Below are 6,610 nucleotides of genomic sequence, written 5' to 3'. Positions count from 1 at the left end.
AATTGCGCCACACAGACAGTCGTGCTCCACTCTCACCACCATCAGAACATATCTTCAAAGCTATCAGCGCAAAGAAAAAAGCAAAACACCAATCCCGGGTGGGCTCGAACCTCCAACTTTTCGGTTAACAGCCGATCGCACTAGACAATTGCGCCACGGAGACAGTCCTGCTCCACTCTCACCACCATCAGAACATATCTTCAAAGCTATCAGCCCAAAGAAAAAAAAGCGCCGCACCACCACCGGGTGGGCTCGAACCTCCAACCTTTCGGTTGACAGCCGATCGCGCTAGTCATTTGCGCCACGGAGACAGTCGTGCTCCACTCTCACCACCATCAGAAGATTTCTTCAGAGCAATCAGCCCAAAAAAAGCGCCGCAGCACCACCGGGTGGGCTCGAACCTCCACTCTTTCGGTTAACAGCCGATCGCGCTGCCCAATTGCGCCACGGAGACAGTCCTGCTCCACTCTAACCACCATCAGATCATATCTTCAAAGCTATAAGGCCAAAGAAAAAAAAGCGCCGCACCACCACAGGCTGGGCTCAAACCTGCAATTTTTCGGTTAACAGCCGATCGCGCTAGCCAACTGCGCCACGGAGACAGTGCTGCTCCACTCTCACCACCATCAGATCATATCTTCAAAGCCATCAGCCCAAAGAAAAAAAGTGCCGCACCACCACCGGGTGGGCTCGAAACTCCACCCTTTCGGTTAACAGCCGATCGCGCTGGCCAATTGCGCCACGGAGACAGTCCTGCTCAACTCACCACCATCATAACATATCTTCAAAGATATCAGCCCAAAGAATGAAAAGCAACACACCACTCCCGGAAGGGCTCGAACCTCCAACCTTTCGGTTAACAGCCGATCGCGCTAGCCAATTGCGCCACGGAGACAGTGCTGCTCCACTCTCACCACCATCAGAACATATCTTTTAAGCTATCAGCGCAAAGAAAAAAGCAACACACCAATCCCGGGAGGGCTCGAACCTCCAACTTTTCGGTTAACAGCCGATCGCGCTAGCCAATTGCGCCACGGAGACAGTCCTGCTCTACTCTCAACACCATCAGAACATATCTTCAAAGCTATCAGCCCAAAGAAAAAAAAAGCGCCGCACCACCACCGGGTGGGCTCGAGTCTCCAACCTTTCGGTTGACAGCCTATCGCGCTAGCCATTTGCGCCACGGAGACAGTCGTGCTCCACTCTCACCACCGTCAGAACATTTCTTCAGAGCTATCAGCCCAAAGAAAAAAAGCGCCGCAGCACCACCGCGAGGGGTGGAACCTCCAACCATTCGGTTAACAGCCGATCGCGCTAGCCAAATTCGTCACGGAGACAGTCGTGCCCCACTTTCACCACCACCAGAACATAACTTCAATGCTATCAGCCCCAAAAAAAAGTGCCGCACCACCACCGCGTGGGCTCGAACCTCCAACCTTTCGGTTAACAGCCGATCGCGCTAGCCAATCGCGCCACTGAGACAGTCGTGCTCCACTCTCACCACCATCAGAACATATCTTCAAGGCTATCAGCGCAACGAAAAAAGCAAGACACCACTCCCGGGAGGGCTCAAAACTCCAACCTATCGGGTAACTGCCGATGGCGCTAGCCAATTGCGCCACGGAGACAGTCTTGCTCCACTCTCACCACCATCAGAACATATCTTTTAAGCTATCAGCGCAAAGAAAAAAGCAACACACCAATCCCGGGAGGGCTCGAACCTCCAACTTTTCGGTTAACAGCCGATCGCGCTAGCCAATTGCGCCACGGAGACAGTCCTGCTCTACTCTCAACACCATCAGAACATATCTTCAAAGCTATCAGCCCAAAGAAAAAAAAAGCGCCGCACCACCACCGGGTGGGCTCGAGTCTCCAACCTTTCGGTTGACAGCCTATCGCGCTAGCCATTTGCGCCACGGAGACAGTCTTGCTCCACTCTCACCACCGTCAGAACATTTCTTCAGAGCTATCAGCCCAAAGAAAAAAAAGCGCCGCAGCACCACCGCGAGGGGTGGAACCTCCAACCATTCGGTTAACAGCCGATCGCGCTAGCCAAATGCGTCACGGAGACAGTCGTGCCCCACTTTCACCACCACCAGAACATAACTTCAATGCTATCAGCCCCAAAAAAAAGTGCCGCACCACCACCGCGTGGGCTCGAACCTCCAACCTTTCGGTTAACAGCTGATCGCGCTAGCCAATCGCGCCACTGAGACAGTCGTGCTCCACTCTCACCACCATCAGAACATATCTCAAAGCTATCAGCGCAAAGAAAAAAGCAACACACCACTCCCGGGAGGGCTCGAAACTCCAACCTATCGGTTAACAGCCGATCGCACTAGCCAATTGCGCCACGGAGACAGTCCTGCTGCACTCTCACCACCATCAGAACATATCTTCAAAGCTATCAGCCCAAAGAAATAAAAGCCCCACACCACCACCGGGTGGGCTCGAAACTCCAACCTTTAGATTAACAGCCGATCGCGCTAGCCAATTGCGCGACGGTGACAGTCGTGTTCCACTCTCACCACCATCAGAACATATCTTCAAAGCTATCAGCGCAAAGAAAAAAGCAACACACCAATCGCGGTAGGGGCTCGAACCTCCAACTTTTCGGTCAACAGCCGATCGCGCTAGCCATTTGCGCCACGAGACAGTCGTGCTCCACTCTCAACACCGTCAGAACATTTCTTCAGAGCTATAAGCCCAAAGAAAAAAAAGCGCCGCAGCACCACCGGGTGGGCTCGAACCTCCAACCATTCGGTTAACAGCCGATCGCGCTAGCCAATTGCGCCACGGAGACAGTCCTGCTCCAATCTCACCACCATCAGAACATATCTTCAAAGCTATCAGCCCAAAGAATGAAAAGCAACACACCACTCCCGGGTGGGCTCGAACCTCCAACATTTCAGTTAACAGCTGATCGCGCTAGCCAATCGCGCCACGGAGACAGTCGTGCTCACTTTCACCACCATCAGAACATAACTTCAATGCTATCAGCCCAAAGAAAAAAAGCGCCGCACCACCACCGCGTGGGCTCGAACCTCCAAACTTTCGGTTAACAGCCGATCGCGCTAGCCAATCGCGCCACGGAGACAGTCGTGCTCCACTCTCACCACCATCAGAACATACCTTCAAAGCTATCAGCGCAACGAAAAAAGCAAGACACCACTCCCGGGAGGGCTCGAAACTCCAACCTATCGGGTAACTGCCGATAGCGCTAGCCAATTGCGCCACGGAGACAGTCTTGCTCCACTCTCACCACCATCAGAACATATCTTCAAAGCTATCAGCCCAATAAAAACAAGTGCCGCACCACCACCGGGTGGGCTCGAAACTACAACCTTTCGGTTAACAGCCGATCGCACTAGCCAATTGCGCCACGGAGACAGTCCTGCTGCACTCTCACCACCATCAGAACATATCTTCAAAGCTATCAGCCCAAAGAAATAAAAGCCCCACACCACCACCGGGTGGGCTCGAAACTCCAACCTTTAGATTAACAGCCGATCGCGCTAGCCAATTGCGCGACGGTGACAGTCGTGTTCCACTCTCACCACCATCAGAACATATCTTCAAAGCTATCAGCGCAAAGAAAAAAGCAACACACCACTTCCGGGAGGGCTCGAAACTCCAACCTATCGGTTAACAGCCGATCGCGCTAGCCAATTGCGCCACAGAGACAGTCCTGCTCCACTCTCACCACCATCAGAACATATCTTCAAAGCTATCAGCCCAAAAAAAGCGCCGCACCATCACCGGGTGGGCTCGAAACTCCAACCTTTCGGTTAACAGCCGATCGCGCTACCCAATTGCGCCACACAGACAGTCGTGCTCCACTCTCACCACCATCAGAACATATCTTCAAAGCTATCAGCGCAAAGAAAAAAGCAACACACCAATCGCGGTAGGGGATCGAACCTCCAACTTTTCGGTCAACAGCCGATCGCGCTAGCCATTTGCGCCACGAGACAGTCGTGCTCCACTCTCAACACCGTCAGAACATTTCTTCAGAGCTATAAGCCCAAAGAAAAAAAAGCGCCGCAGCACCACTGGGTGGGCTCGAACCTCCAACCATTCGGTTAACAGCCGATCGCGCTAGCCAATTGCGTCACGGAGACAGTCGTGCCCCACTCTCACCACCAACAGAACATATCTTCAAAGCTATCAGCGCAAAGAAAAAGCAACACACCACTTCCGGGAGGGCTCGAAACTCCAAACTATCGGTTAACAGCTGATCGCGCTAGCCAATTGCACCACGGAGACAGTCCTGCTCCACTCTCACCAACATCAGAGCATATCTTCAAAGCTATCAGTGCAAAGAAAAAAGCAAGACACCACTCCCGGGAGGGCTCGAAACTCCAACTTTTCGGTCAACAGCCGATCGCGCTAGCCAATTGCGCCACACAGACAGTCGTGCTCCACTCTCACCACCATCAGAACATATCTTCAAAGCTATCAGCGCAAAGAAAAAAGCAAAACACCAATCCCGGGAGGGCTCGAACCTCCAACTTTTCGGTTAACAGCCGATTGCACTAGACAATTGCGCCACGGAGACAGTCCTGCTCCACTCTCACCACCATCAGAACATATCTTCAAAGCTATCAGCCCAAAGAAAAAAAAGCGCCGCACCACCACCGGGTGGGCTCGAACCTCCAACCTTTCGGTTGACAGCCGATCGCGCTAGTCATTTGCGCCACGGAGACAGTCGTGCTCCACTCTCACCACCATCAGAAGATTTCTTCAGAGCAATCAGCCCAAAAAAAAGCGCCGCAGCACCACCGGGTGGGCTCGAACCTCCACCCTTTCGGTTAACAGCCGATCGCGCTGCCCAATTGCGCCACGGAGACAGTCCTGCTCCACTCTCACCACCATCAGATCATATCTTCAAAGCTATAAGGCCAAAGAAAAAAAAGCGCCGCACCACCACAGGCTGGGCTCAAACCTGCAATTTTTCGGTTAACAGCCGATCGCGCTAGCCAACTGCGCCACGGAGACAGTGCTGCTTCACTCTCACCACCATCAGATCATATCTTCAAAGCCATCAGCCCAAAGAAAAAAAGTGCCGCACCACCACCGGGTGGGCTCGAAACTCCACCCTTTCGGTTAACAGCCGATCGCGCTGGCCAATTGCGCCACGGAGACAGTCCTGCTCAACTCACCACCATCAGAACATATCTTCAAAGATATCAGCCCAAAGAATGAAAAGCAACACACCACTCCCGGAAGGGCTCGAACCTCCAACCTTTCGGTTAACAGCCGATCGCGCTAGCCAATTGCGCCACGGAGACAGTGCTGCTCCACTCTCACCACCATCAGAACATATCTTTTAAGCTATCAGCGCAAAGAAAAAAGCAACACACCAATCCCGGGAGGGCTCGAACCTCCAACTTTTCGGTTAACAGCCGATCGCGCTAGCCAATTGCGCCACGGAGACAGTCCTGCTGTACTCTCAACACCATCAGAACATATCTTCAAAGCTATCAGCCCAAAGAAAAAAAAAGCGCCGCACCACCACCGGGTGGGCTCGAGTCTCCAACCTTTCGGTTGACAGCCTATCGCGCTAGCCATTTGCGCCACGGAGACAGTCGTGCTCCACTCTCACCACCGTCAGAACATTTCTTCAGAGCTATCAGCCCAAAGAAAAAAAAGCGCCGCAGCACCACCGCGAGGGGTGGAACCTCCAACCATTCGGTTAACAGCCGATCGCGCTAGCCAAATGCGTCACGGAGACAGTCGTGCCCCACTTTCACCACCACCAGAACATAACTTCAATGCTATCAGCCCCAAAAAAAGTGCCGCACCACCACCGCGTGGGCTCGAACCTCCAACCTTTCGGTTAACAGCCGATGGCGCTAGCCAATCGCGCCACTGAGACAGTCGTGCTCCACTCTCACCACCATCAGAACATATCTTCAAGGCTATCAGCGCAACGAAAAAAGCAAGACACCACTCCCGGGAGGGCTCAAAACTCCAACCTATCGGGTAACTGCCGATGGCGCTAGCCAATTGCGCCACGGAGACAGTCTTGCTCCACTCTCACCACCATCAGAACATATCTTTTAAGCTATCAGCGCAAGGAAAAAAGCAACACACCAATCCCGGGAGGGCTCGAACCTCCAACTTTTCGGTTAACAGCCGATCGCGCTAGCCAATTGCGCCACGGAGACAGTCCTGCTCTACTCTCAACACCATCAGAACATATCTTCAAAGCTATCAGCCCAAAGAAAAAAAAAGCGCCGCACCACCACCGGGTGGGCTCGAGTCTCCAACCTTTCGGTTGACAGCCTATCACGCTAGCCATTTGCGCCACGGAGACAGTCGTGCTCCACTCTCACCACCGTCAGAACATTTCTTCAGAGCTATCAGCCCAAAGAAAAAAAAGCGCCGCAGCACCACCGCGAGGGGTGGAACCTCCAACCATTCGGTTAACAGCCGATCGCGCTAGCCAAATGCGTCACGGAGACAGTCGTGCCCCACTTTCACCACCACCAGAACATAACTTCAATGCTATCAGCCCCAAAAAAAAGTGCCGCACCACCACCGCGTGGGCTCGGACCTCCAACCTTTCGGTTAACAGCCGATCGCGCTAGCCAATCGCGCCACTGAG

This window comes from Rhipicephalus microplus, chromosome 9 (genome assembly GCF_043290135.1).
Source record: "Rhipicephalus microplus isolate Deutch F79 chromosome 9, USDA_Rmic, whole genome shotgun sequence".
Taxonomy (NCBI): Eukaryota; Metazoa; Arthropoda; class Arachnida; order Ixodida; family Ixodidae; genus Rhipicephalus; species Rhipicephalus microplus.
The sequence above is the reverse complement of the archived record's forward strand: the minus strand, read 5'-3'. Positions refer to the sequence as shown.